Raw genomic sequence first — 14,231 nt, 5'->3', positions numbered from 1 at the left:
CCATAGGGTAGCGCTTTGCCCCGTCGGCTTTGGTTTTTCACTTAGTTACGTGCTGCGTTGGCGTCTATTTGCCTTCTATCTCTGTGTACGTGCCGACCTAACCGTAACTTCACGTTCCTGCAGAGAGATCGGCGCCACTACAACAAATTACAGTCATTCCTGAACCAGCGCGTTGCTTCTGTGTCATATCAATGAAACACATATATGCTTTATCTATTGTTTGATTTTATCATTCTGAATTAGACACTTCCGGCGATGGCCAGCATTTAGACACTGGTTCTATGTGCGAACGGTTTGCTACCAAGGTGTATCCCTCACTTTTGCATTCTAACTCACCATACCTCACTAGTGGAATAGCCATATGGTTATCGATGCAGCTAAACTATTTGTTAGCCTGTGATCAGTTGCTGGCGAGACAGCAGCTCGGCAGTGCTGAATAAGGCGTTTGTGTAGGTGACAAATAGCCAGCTACCTATCCTGGATAGGGGTTGTTTGATCGAATTTGTTGTTAGTAGTCTTTCGCTTGCCTCAAATGTACCTGATATTAGTTATCTAACAATAAAATGCAATGGTTTGAATACAGGTATTACATAGCCTCTTTGGATAATGACCTTAGGAGCCAAGGTCAAGGTTGAGTACATCTAGGTGGTACTAACTGGGCAAGCAGTCATTGCTGACAGAAATTATGTGACGACTTTACTGCTATTGACATGGATCACATCAAATACGATTTGAGCTAGTTGAATCAGCATGAAGCACACGGAGTCCAGTGCATAGTGAGCGTGAGTACAGGCACATATTTCAGTAATGAACTCTGTTTTGCATAGCCTGTAACCTCCTTGACAAAATATTAAGTAAGAACGAAGCAAAGCTATGATGGCAATAACAGCAAATAAACTATTTATTGTCTTGACTAGCTTTTTTTTGGTTTATCGATTATGGCCATGCGTTTAAAAGAAGCAGTAGAGCTTAGGGTACGACGGCGCAATCTGGGCTGGGTCTTCAATCGCAATGATTCACAATAAGCAGGATTCAAAACCCTAAATTTCTCTGAACGATATCGCAACCCCGCAAATAAACGTATAACAATAAAATAACGGAAAATCTTTATTTGTTTGCTGTTACAGGTAACTTGCTCCACTGAACGTTAGGGCTCATCATTGCAAATTGTCAATTTAAGGGTCTTCTAACAGGCACAATCGTAGTATCACGATTTGAGGCAGTATCACAGCCAATTTCGCCGTAGAAAAGAATCGATTGTTGTGACTTAAGTAAAGTTTCCTAATTCGCAGGGACACTTTTAACGTTACTCTTACATATACAATTCACATCGTATCTCTTTTGTCCTGGCAGAAAAGACTACCCGCCCTTTAATTGCCGTATTTTTAATATCTGATCTTCTCGACCGATCCGGCTCATTGTAAAGAAATGGCCTTTAATGTTCCTCGTGCAGTTTCGGCTTTCGCATGCGATGTTCTGATAGATCTGCGATGGCTTGTCAAGAATCTGAAATCAACCAGATATTCGGTCGGTCGTGGATTCCTGGACCATGCTTTTATCACTAGTCGATATCGTTTAATTTAATTATTAAAATTAAATTTTTATGTGCGGAACCACTGAGCGTCAGAGCTATGCCCGCGTCTATATAAAAAGAATAATCTCTTGCATAAAATTGCAGTGATCTCAAATTGTCTTCGAATAGAAGGTATTTTGAATTTGCACGGGCTGCAGAAATTGGTAGGGTTTGTCTTTAGTCTCATATTATCCAAACCCTAAAGTTTTTATACACGGTTTTAGAGTTTTCTAGTATGGTACCCCGTCATCTTAACATCGGCGTTGCGAATGCAAGACTAACATATCTGAGCTATGACCATCCTATAGATACAAAAGTTAAAGTTAGAAATATAGGAAATCGGCATAGACGTTTGGTGAAATTTGACGAGGAATGCATGCTATTAACGCTGACTAGACCTGTAGATGGCCTCATGCGCTTATTCCGATATTGCCTACCAATGTTGTGAGGGCAAGTGTTCACGTTCTGGCTATCTACTCTAACATTAAAAGCTGCAACCTCGGACAGAGGCACCTTGGATGCTTGAATGCACCGTACTGCCACACTATATAGTATTAAAAAGCATTCGATGATTCTGTTGATAGACCATCTACGCGAGGATACGAAAATGCGTGTGTGTACGACTCGGGTTGAACTTGATATCTCCCTTATACCTCGCGGTTCCAAAGCCTTGCTTGCTCCCCACATTGTGCTCCAAAGCGGCACGGGTGGATAGAATAAGGAATACGAAAGCTTGACAACAAGCTAAAGCGACGACAACAACAATGTTCGTATATCTCACTCGTTCTAATCCGGTGGATACATCGTCTGGTATTCTCATCACGCAACGCTGCAGCAGAAGACGATTTCACACGACACAGTCATTTTGCCTCCCATCAACTAGCGCACCCACTGCTTGTGAAGTAAAGCTCAGCCGCTGAGTCAAATTTGAGGAGCACATGGACTCTACTAGATGGCTAGTAAACAGGCTGGGAATTAGCATAAAATCATACTTAACGTTGAAGATGTAGCTTGGCAAGTAATACGGTGCTTGCTTGGGCTATATGGGGCAAGCGAAGTCGCGCTACATCTGTGGCAGACGACGCAGCACCCTGTTTGCTCTCTGCTTCTACGAGCAGCTTCAGAGAAGCATGGATACAGACATCCCCGCGAAGGTTGAGGAGTGGGCGGTTCAAAATCTCCACGAATAAGTGAATTGACTACCGCTGTGGAACCTAGGCCAAAAACTCTACCCTGCTGGGATGCAGACCAGATTTGGGATTACATCGTTGCCCCCGTTCAACGCCCCTGCAGCCTTACATGTTTTGCAGCGTCGAAGACCAGAGCTCCGTCTTGCTGTCCGATCAGCTACCTTCACCAGTTCTATGCACTACGCAGCTAAACGATTTGAGGTGACGAACCTAATGCGGCAAGCCTAAGGAAGATTGTTAGCTACACATATTTGACTCGTAAATCTCTATCCTCTTATCCACTACGTACACACTCATTAGTATACATAAATATGACGATCGTGGCGTTTTACTAAACTTGCAGCGCGAATGTCTGGATAAGCGAGTTGGTGCAATTGTGCCACCAATGTAGCTCTACTGTCGTTTACTCTTGTCCTTCGCACTATTTCTCTTTCTTTCTATTCTCTGTAGTGTCTAGCCAGTCACCACCGGTAACGGCATCTCGTCGAACTACGGCCTATTACTTTGCTCGCCGAATCAATGACTTAAGACCGATTAAAATCGTCCTTCTATCCTGATGTCAATAAGGTCTATCACTGTCGGGGCCCGAATAAGAACAATCTAGGGGGACCAGGCGCTACCAACGAGTTACCTTAACCATCACCGCCCGCACTATCTTTATCTTGCTCACACTTTTTCTTGCGTCGGACGGTGCAGACAAGGATCAAATGCTGTGGAGACGTCCTACCCATTCGAAATGAAAGGGTATCCGGCGGCAATGAGGGTTAATCGGGGGAAACAGCTGAATGGAACCGAGGAGCTAATATAGACCACCCTGAGACCTTCTCGTAACTCTCTGTCGGAGTTCTCCGATTTAACGACCCACCCAGCCGCCGTCATCTCTGTTCCCCTTGAATCGTACAGCTTAAGCAGTTCCACACTTCCCATTCCAATGTTCTTCTCCAAACGCCTTCACCGTCGCCAAAGGCGCCAGGCCTGCTCAGTGGTCGCTTGCAATGTTTTTGTGCGTCCATCAGGAGTCGCGTCGACGACGGTCGCCGCTATCGGTACCGTTAGCGCTGCTGCGAGCCAACTGCTCAAGTTGCTTTCATGAGGTGCAGGTTGAACGATTGTGCTGGGCAGCAGTGCGGGAAGTCGGGAGCGGATCAGTGGTTGGCGAAGCCATAATCTGTCAGTGAATTAGGATGGCAAGCATGAAAGCCATTGGGTTGATAGGGCTTTGTGTGACAGGGATACGAGAACAGTATGAAGAGGGGACGAGTGTCAGCGATGCGAAAAGAAGCCTGATAGGTTGAACGTACTGTGTGGCTAATAGCGAATACGAACGAGTCTGTGGATACGATAAAACTAAACAGCGGGTAAAATAAAAAGTGGATTCTACTACGTAAGTCCTAAAGGGAAGAGGTGAGCCACCGGTAGAAAGCCAAGAGCAAGCGGGAGATTCCTTGCCGTCCGTGCCTACGGAGTTATGAATGAATGCAAGCTGCGCTGTTAACTTACTAAAAAAACCATAACTATTGCTATAACATCCAAACTACTTGTCAGGTATATATATATAAGTAGGGAGAGAAATGGGTGTATATTTTCTGTATTAATTGCGTGGTTCCTAGGCGTATAGCCGGCAGCTAGAATCATTATTGGGGTCATAATTGTGGCGTTACTTATGTATACAACAAATTCTCAGTAAAGTGGATCGAGAGATCCATATGCAGAAATAATCATAAAATATATGTGCAGCCGACATATACGGTTTACGGATTTCCTATTCAAGGTGGATGTATCTTAATTATTAAGTTTCAAAATGTTTATTTGAAGGATAAATGCTAGTGGAAAATTATGTTTTAGATAGACATCAATATGAAGCTGCGTGTTGTTATTTATACATCTAAATAAAACATCGCCTGATATTTATTAAGCAGTGAAAAATTACAGTGTTGTTGTCGTGGTTGTCAGGACGAAGTCAGGACCTACGCATGCACTACATATATCGACCATATATTTCAGCCAGCGCACATCGGAAACATTATATGAAGACGACGGGTTGGTATCCTATCGCAGTCGGACAATTGACTGCTTAGCCACCGTACATCGAGATAGAGTTTACCTATCAGAGGTATCAGATGAAGTGCTCTATACGATGGGTAAGCGGCCAGCGCTAGCCTCTCAATTCTGTCGTATTCGAATAAGAAGGTTACCCACTATCGATGGCTTTGGTCAGCCAACCGTACTCGGTCGATGAACACTGAGAGAGGTGGTCCATTATTTGGGTTCCACTTTTGATGGAACTATTGTGATCATTGTTGCGCACGGCGATATCATCTTGCGCTGCCAGCAGCTTGCTAGGATTAGCCAACTACCCAGTGGATTTTTGCTTTACCGTTTCGATCATGACGAAGCAGAGTTGTGCGTTGCCAATGATAGCTGATCGGTCAAAGGTCTCTATTTGGATTCATACCGGATGAAATCCCAGTTTGGAAATATATGTGCGACCTGCGAAAAAAAGGTCGCCGCAATCATATCAGAACCATTGACGCGGTTTGTTGGATACCATCTATTTATTGTGAGTAGATGTAAGGCTATTATGCAAAACCGCGACAAGCTGCTAACATAAAAACAACTTTATCGCTTGAGCAGTGATTATGCAGATTAGCAGAGAGTTTAATCTTATTTATACATAAAATACACAAGCCATTCTCCAATCTTTCAGGTAAAAATCTTTTTTCAGTTTGTATAGGTATTTATTCGTATATCTAACTGACGAGATAATCACAAAATTCCCAGTGTTCTTTCGGGCGATGCTGGCTGTAACGGAAGTGTTGCGTTAACATACATACGATGATCATTCGTATTGTTTCTAGCTGAGATCCTTGAAATGCGCTGCCTTCTTTTGTTCGTCAGATGACAGTGAAAGACGCCCGTATTGACTGTCTACGTTTGCTGTTTCGTGACCAGAAAGAGGTGTCGGTGCAGGCACGACGAGGTCGTCGGGGGCATAGCTTCCTTTCTTTTCGTGGAGTCCACGCCTTTTTCCTCGTCTCGCCTTTGCCAGCTCATGTACTGTATCGCAGATGTATATTTGCTGAATCGTAAGTAGTTTGTTTGTGTTTGATGTGAATCTGAGATTGGATCGTTTCGTTAGCTTCCTTGGGGAAAGCGAAAAAAAGGGGACTCTCGGGATTTCTTCTAGCTGACTTGGTCTCCAAGTCTGACTGCCTTTGGAGGTTTGTGGATTCCTCGGGTTTGTTTCACTGAAATGTGAAGGAACGAGATGGGGCTGTCTAATACAAAAGCGGCCATACTATTTGGTTCTATTCTTATATAACTCCGAACAAAACCACAAAGAGTAACACAGCAAAAAGCAGAAATCTTTGAAATTCTATGCGACACCGTATCTGACCTTAATAAGCGAGTTCAAAAATAACGCGCATATGTTAGTGTATGGTCGAAAATAATATTCACTGCGATGACCTGTTTGTCGAAGCCAACTATTAATTTAGACCTATAAGTACAGTAAAACTACACGAAATGTACCAATAGATATTTTTGAACTATTTATGACGAAGCCACAAGTACGTATATATATCTGTGTGAAACCTGTCAACAATGGCGCAAGGGAAACCGCCTCTAGGTCCACTTTCTCACTTCAACCAGGCTTCGCTGTCTGCACTGTTCAATTTCCAGCTCCTTAATCTCGCCCTTTTTTTAAGGATAAAACGGGACAAGTGAAAACTTTTGGTCTTCTTTTACGGTTGCCGATCAGTACCCACCACAGGTATTGCTAGGGCTGAACGAATTCGAGGCATATGGCGACAAGGCGTATGATGGAGCAGGAGGCGACGGCGACAGGCTGGGCGGAATTCCCCCGCGCCACAATTCGGAGCAAGGAAAAACGTCGTGAAAGAATTTCTACGTGGGTCCTTGAGGACGTGCCCGCAGAGAAAGAGAGAGCGCCGGTGCATGACAAGTGAAAACGGTTGCCCTGTTGGCCGTTTCCGTACCAATCGACGGGCGGTAGAACGAACATTAGCTATGTTGGTAAAAGGAGACAACGATGGCGGCGGCAGCGGCCACCGTCGTGAATCTGGCCGGCAGCAGGACGCATGCGAAGAGCCACTAGCAACGGGAAGACGGGAACACAATTTTGGTTTGATTTTGACGCGGAACAATAGCAATAGTTCTTTGACAACGACTGTCGACAGTCGTTTGCTTCTCTATCAGTCGGGATGGCAAAAAGGGGCAAAATGGCCCGGAGGAGATGTAGAGTAACGGAACCGGTGGAACCAGCAGTAAAAAGAATGAAGTTAGGCAGGTCGTACCAGTGGGTGGCAGCTCCGATGCGAATGGCTATCACCTCTCGTTTTTTTTGCTCTCTGCTTTGGTGTTCGTTCGTTATTTCCTTTTATTCTCCATCTTTGGTTGACCCTTCGCCTTTCAGTGTGGCTCAAAAATCCCCGAATTTCGGGGCAAGTTTTTGCTTCGCCCTCGCCGATCTCCACTTCGGACTTTATCGTCCAACGGGCGACGGGACCGGTTGTGACGGATCCGAATGCTGCCACCGTCAACAGCAGCGAGACGTCGGCGTCGATAACGAATATTGACTTTTCAGCAACAGCGGTGATGGTGGCGCTAGCGGTAGCAAAACGAGTGAGTGAATGAGGAGAGCGACGTCTTTTTTACATTGTCGAATGTCGTTCGGACAGATAGACGGACAGAGCATCGTAGAGACATAAAAAGACATACGGAAACTGACAGAAAGACAAGGAATACGTGTGGAACGCAGGCGAAAGAAGCGAAACAGGATGAGAGCGAGGCAGCTGCATACGTACAGTGAAAAACGGGCGTCATTGTGGGTCTTTGTTCCCCTCTGTGCTGGCGAGCTTCTCTTTCCTTTCTCCTACTTTCTTTCTCGTAGTCGCCGTTGTCTTCATCGAGATTGAAGAACCTCCGAGAAAATTTGGTGCAACAGCATGTGCAGCTAGCAATGGCTGGAGTAGTACGCGGCCGAGTAGTTCTGCTAGAGGAAAGTAAGAATGTCCTATGGCACACGGAGTGCATAGGAAAAAGAACTAACAAAGGGAAATGAGCGCAAGCGCGGGAGCAGAAAAAAGTTGCGTGTGGTTGTTAGGCTAGTAAAGACCGGAGCAAAAGACGAAGCGTTTCAGGAGTGGAAAGAAAACTGAGGAAGAGTTACTAATTTTCAAAACATGCATTCCATTTTCATTCACTATTTCCGTTTTCCTATCCACGGGCCATCGATTTATGCATATGTTGGCCTATCTAACTGCGCATCTGTGTTTGGCACGGATAAGCACGAACTTTTGACTTTTGCGTTTTGTTCATCATTATCAGGACGCTGTCACGAGCGCAGGTCCTATTTTGTCCTTGGAAAGCCGTGTGTCGATTTTTTAGGAAGAAGTGAGTTAACGCTAGCTAGCGTTCAAACGAATAGAAAAAAGCGAACGCGTAGTACGAATAAGAGCAAGCTTCCGTGCAAAAAAGCTTTATGGGGCAAAACCGACATACGAAGACGAGTTGAAAGGCATGCAAAGAAAGGAGACATATTGAAGAATTAAGCATACTATGGAACTCAAGCAGTGGTGTCATACTTGTAGGATATCGTTGGGCATTCAATAGAAACTAAACTGGAAAGTGACCTTGTTGAATCGCTTTCATCGGTATTGGACTGAATGCCGTTACAACTGCAACTACTTCGTGGCAGTATGGTGGCAATTGTGTTGTCGAATTAATTGCTTTTTTCCTTATCGAGACCTCTGTCTACCTTGCATTTAAAATAATCAGCATACGAAAATGCCTTCGCATAACTTTGTTATCCTCTACTTGTTGTTAAGACTTTATTATCTTGCCCGTCTGTTTTGATCAACCAATGACAAGTAGCTCGCTAAAATCAAATGAGTATAGGGCACTCTTGTATTACTCAGCAATTGTTCGCTTATAGTAGAATAGCAGAGCAAAGCAGAATCCGGTTACTCTAGTTTAAAATGCCATTATGACCGTGTTGCCAGGATCCCTCTTCAGTTGGCTCTGTGTGTTGCTGTGCGGCCTTATTTCTGGCCAAAAAAGTGCAACCAACCCTGGCTTGAGAGCTCTGCGTCGCCAAGAGAAACGGTAGATCCAATGTTTGGCAAACTATACAAGCTGATATTGCGCTTAGATACCTAGGAAAGCACAATACGCTGATCGGGAATAATACTGCAATGTTCTACTGTAAGCAGCTGTCCTTGTGCCAACTACCTTTTGTCGCGGGGCTGTGGCGAACGAGAGAAATCGATCGTGGTAGACGCTTCAGACGAAGACCCCAGAGAAGATTTATGCACTGCACGACTCACTCTGCAAGTGGATGGAAGACTGCTATACTTACGAGACGCGAAGCCAGCAACAATAAAAGGGCTTAGTCACTATACTATTTGCGAATGGCCTTAGCAGCTTGGCTCAGTAATGTTGAAATTAGTTGGAACGCCTGAAAGATGGAGGCGCGAAGAAAGGAAAAAAGAGAAGGTATAAACGTAGGTCTGAGTCATGATGCAGCCGAAGCGAGTTATCTTATTAGAGGAAAAGCTTGGAAGAAAATTGGTTGCATTTATTTTTATTCGGCAGTAAATAGCTGACACAAAATTGAAGCACGATTAATGGCCCGTAGCATACCACAAAAACGTCCCAGATATTTTGCGATCTGTACATCGTTTTGGCCACAATGGAGCAATTCGTATAAACGAGAACTAACACGGGTTGTTGTGTGCATTATATAGAGCGAATACTTGTCGGGCTACTAAGCACTGTTCTTTGTTTACTAATGAGCTTAAGCGCATTGCACTGACTGCATATCCAACAAAACCCATTGACTCATCGAGAAAAGTACCATCGACCAGTAAATTTCTCTACAATAGTTTAGGCTGTGTCTTTTTGCTGCTGCTGGTGGAATGTCTCGTTGAACACAGGACTAGCTAGGCAGAGGGATTGTCTGGAGACAAGCCAACGAAGATTGGTTAGGACTCTCTGCCAGTGTACCGCCTGCTGGAAAAGAAAATGAATGCGGCGAAAGAATCCAGGGATGAGTCAGGCAGCAGCACCGACACGACTAAGTGCGGGGGTGGGCAAAGGGGACGGTAGACGAAAACGGAAATAGTACACTGTTAATCTCCATTAGACAGAAAGCCTCCCTCGATTCCATTTCTCCCGCCGTTGGCTGACCACCATGCACCCCACAAGCTTGCTTCGTCTTCATGACGCACAGCTTTACGGCCCCGTGGGCAGCATCTCAGCTGCCATGAAATACCCAGAGAAAATAGGCTCACTTATGGTAGCGTTCAAAGAAACACACCGCAGTTGGGAAAGCGATGCTGTCGGTAAATTTGCTAAACTTCCTATTTACCTTCTATTTCTAGTCCGTCTACTTACGCCCGTTCCGCCCTAACTGGCGTTCTCCTTACTATCTGTTTAGCATCACAAAGGAATGGTCGGGCGGAGCGACTACGAGCTTCTATGAGACGACGGACGGTTGTGCCAGTACAAGCGACAGGATAAAGGTTTGCGTTACACTGTTCGAGACGATACCAAGGCCATTCTTTCTTTTGCTAGGAACGAAGTGAACCTAGGTCAGCTACTAAACTTTTTCCCTTTCTGCTGCTTGACATTCTATGCGTACTAGGGGCACTGACGAGCAAAGGATATCGAGAGATGGTGGAGCGGCGAGCATTGCTGAAGCAAAGTGACCCCAGTGCGGGGTCAGTGAGGCTCACCGACCACGTCGCTCTGGAATCAATTTCTTATCGAGAATGGATATGGATAACTCGCTTAGAGAACTTGGTTGTTCGATCGAATCCGATGAAACAGAGAATCAGGTGTAGAGAGCATAGCCGCACTCGAAGCAATAAAGACAGCAATTTTAAAGTGACTTGTCGGTACCCACTAAGCATGAATTGGTAAGCGTGTGACCAACTAGGGTACACAGCCGTACGATACCACGATATGGAAGGCCAGAAAAGCGCCGGTTGGTTATCCGTCCTCGACAACGACAGGAACACAGCAATCTTTTTTTGCTGTTCTAATGCTGCTTTTCGTCTTTCTACTCTCGAAAGAGGACACAGAAAGAAAAAACATCGTTCTCTCTTTTGCAAAGAACACAAGGCGGCCGTAGGGCCTGAGTTAGCAACGCGGTGTAGTCACAAAAACGGCAACTAGCTAGCCAGCTAGGCCGACCAAATCTACCTGACGGGGCAGGAGACAGGGCTGCTGTTCGCTCGCCCCTCAACTACCACTACTACTAGCAAAGTCTACAGGGCATCCCCTTTGCCTCCAATAAACCGCGCCGTGGAGATAGGTGTCTTAAGTCTACAAAAGGCCTTCTTTTTTTAGCCGACCAGAGGCTTCCAACAATAGTACGAATTCTCCCTAAAAGCCCCGGACTTACCCATATCTCCCCGGGTAACGCGACTGCTGTTGCTGCTACGACCGCCGCTCTTCTGTTTTTTTATCGGAGTCACTCTACAACGAAGACTACAGCTACCGCGGCCGTTACCTGCTTGCTCCCTTGACCAGCTAACCGTAAATAGTAGTTTTCTTATCTGTTATTTACCGAGCGATGGTCAATCAGCTAGTGGCTGGTTTGGCTTCTATTTCACTAGAAAAACAGTGAACTTAAAGCGCAAACCTTCGGCATGAGTCAAGAATGCTCCGCGTCTTTGGCCTGTTTTGTTCTACTTCTTGTTATTAGCTCCTCTGTTTCGCTTTCGTCGGCCAACCGTTCACAGTCAGTGCCTTTTTGTTTCTCTTTATCTTAATGTGAGGTACGTGGTATTGGTTTCACCTCTTACCATGATCCAGTCCTGCTTTTTGCCGATGAACTCTGGTTTGTCTACACAGGCGAACGAAGCGGTAACGGGACTCATTTTCATTGGAGAAGTGGGTTAGACAAGAACAACCCCAGCATAGACCTTAGCATAGACTGCAGATGGATGAATAGATTAATAGAAATGTGGTCAAAGTAACAAAATCACAAGGTTTGTATAACAGTCATTTATAGGCTAACAGAATTATCATGTCCTATTGAAGTCAATTCGAGTCTACTTGATCGTTGTTTTCTAATTGTTGCGAGTTGGTGAAGCGAGCACACCGATGTCGATATCGAGGCATTTCTGCTCGCTATATATATATATATATATATATATATATATATACATGGAGATGAAATTTCGTCAAACTCTAACGAGGCAAATGAAGGTTTGAGTACTTTTAGCGATTAGCAGCTATGGGAACTATTTTAGTTTTTTACTGAACATTATCTTAAGGCAACATATAACACTTCGCATACAAAAACGATATAAATGCACCTTGCACTGCAACCAAGTAGATCTTGAAATTACTTAATTTTAGCATTATATAATTAGTTGGTTGTCGAGAATCTTTAGTTTATTATCTAAACAAATTATAGTAATAACAGGGGGCTGTCAGGTAATTGTACAGATTAAATTATCATCATTACTAAATATTATAATATGTAAGTAGAATTAGCAACATTAAGAACTAAAGATTAACCGTTCTAGCGCTTGGTAATAGGCTTGATATATGTTATATATAGTATATATAATAAGTGCATATAGTCTGCAAACTGAATTAGTTACCTAGCCTTTTTGAAAAAATGTCTGCACAATCCAGGTGCAAATTAAATGGATGAGACTGAATCATTCGATGGAAAGCTGAATTCCAATATAGATAATGGCATTTACCTTCTGATCGGAAATTTACTTTATCTTACAAATATTCATTAATGGTTGCAACATAGGGTCGACTCTGAGCAATGGATGTAGATCAGGTCTGAACTAACATTATGTTTCGACTTGTTAAGTTTTGTTGTTGATCTGTTGCATACTGTTTGTTTGATTTTGAAAATTCTCTAGGATTTCTTTCAAGATAATTGCAATGAACTCAAAGTGTCCCTAATTAACCAGTGCGTTTAAAGTTACCTCATTTGACATCATCATGTGATGTGTAGGGGGCATTATGAATAGCATTAAGCCCCTTAGAAAGGTACTGATGTTTGCATGCATCTGCAACTTGTAAGCTTAGCGCAGATAGTCGAAGTAAGACGTGGCTAAGAACTACGGAGGGATACTAAACGAAGATATTGTTAGAACTAGGAGTCGACGAGAGTCAAGGTAGTCAAAATACGGCCTGGAGGGACAGCTCAATCCCTAGAGATAGCTGCCTGGATCCTTCTCCTCAGCTTCCTAACTGTGGACATCCATTCCCGTGTTCCCTTGGGGTGTTTTGTCAAAGCTGCCGCCATAGCACTTTACTGCCTGTGGAGCCTCTTTCTCCATCGTTATCCGACATACACATCGTCATAACGTCGCACGGTCCTGCTGTTCCACATATAGAGCAAATGCGTCAAGGTACCCAGCCAGCATTACAGGAAATGTTTGTCAAACCAATAATATTATGGATAGGAGGGCCATCATAGAAAATGTAGCCCATTAAAATTATCAAAAGATTTTCTTCCTCTTCTGTTGCTATCCCTATTTCTTCGTGTGCTATTGCTTTCGCTTGTCGTCGTCGTCGTCTTCTCAAGTCTCACTCATCTTTGAAAATGTTCGGGCAAAAGCTTCCTAGCCCCTGCGTCTCTCCTTATATCATATGCTGCTTCGCGCCATTCGGTTTTTCTGTGCCTCTATCCGTAGAATCGGCCATTTTCCCTTCGTCCTGGTTCTCATCGCGTTATAGTGTCCTTGTATAGGCCCTTCTATGTCTCCCGTCCGGTTCCTCCGTGTCTCCTGAGACATGCGAGATGGATCATTCATTATTCCACACCTCGCCTCGCCGGCCACTGCGGTTCGCCGCTTGTATCTCTCTCTATTACGTCGACGGGGGAGCTAATGCTGAACGAGGTGCAGGAGTCGAGCCGTGTACCAGATCAGGATGCTCATTTCTGATTTAAGCGTCGAAGGTTGTCCGTGTGGGACGGTGGTAAAGGTTTCGAAAAGCAGTTCCAACAAATTTGAAGTCACCGTTCCGCGGTAAAGAAGCTGTATGGGGCTGTGTGTCTATGTCTGTACGTCGTTTAGATAAGCGTTTGGCCATATGCCAATTAGAAGATTGCGCAAGGCAAAATACATATTCATACTCGAGCATTTATCAATCTCTCACCCTTCGAGTTACTCAAGAATTCGGATTTAACCGCCAAACGTGGACGCTTATGCTTTTATAATATATTCAACGTATATTTGGCATTAACAGGTACTGATCCCAAATATAATAATAGGTAACCAATTTACACGTACTGTAAAATAGCTCTGAATGCAGACATAAAACCATTGAAAATTTTGGAGTTTTCGAGTTTTGTAAACTGTACTACACAGTCAAGTACGATTGCGTATATCAAAATATTGAGAGTCTTTCTAGCTATAATATCTGTACTCAGTAACCGCCTTTCTCAATGAATATACTACGAATTG

The 14,231-nt window shown here is 44.1% G+C and overlaps 1 protein-coding gene across 6 annotated transcripts in view; it reads left to right on the top strand.

Moving 5' to 3' along the window:
- LOC111243454 (teneurin-m-like) overlaps positions 1-14,231 on the top strand; it is a 131,273-nt gene that overhangs the window by 19,621 nt on the left and 97,421 nt on the right. The window contains exon 2 of one of the 6 annotated variants that reach the window (XM_086982252.1): positions 10,223-10,307. The exons of the other annotated variants lie outside the window; for them this stretch is intronic. The gene's annotated coding sequence lies outside the window, so the exon portion shown is untranslated. The remainder of the gene's footprint in view (positions 1-10,222; positions 10,308-14,231) is intronic. 6 annotated transcript variants of the gene reach the window in all.

Source organism: Varroa destructor, unplaced genomic scaffold (genome assembly GCF_002443255.2).
Source record: "Varroa destructor unplaced genomic scaffold, Vdes_3.0 BEIS01000001.1, whole genome shotgun sequence".
NCBI classification, from domain to species: domain Eukaryota; kingdom Metazoa; phylum Arthropoda; class Arachnida; order Mesostigmata; family Varroidae; genus Varroa; species Varroa destructor.
The sequence above is the reverse complement of the archived record's forward strand: the minus strand, read 5'-3'. Positions and strand labels throughout refer to the sequence as shown.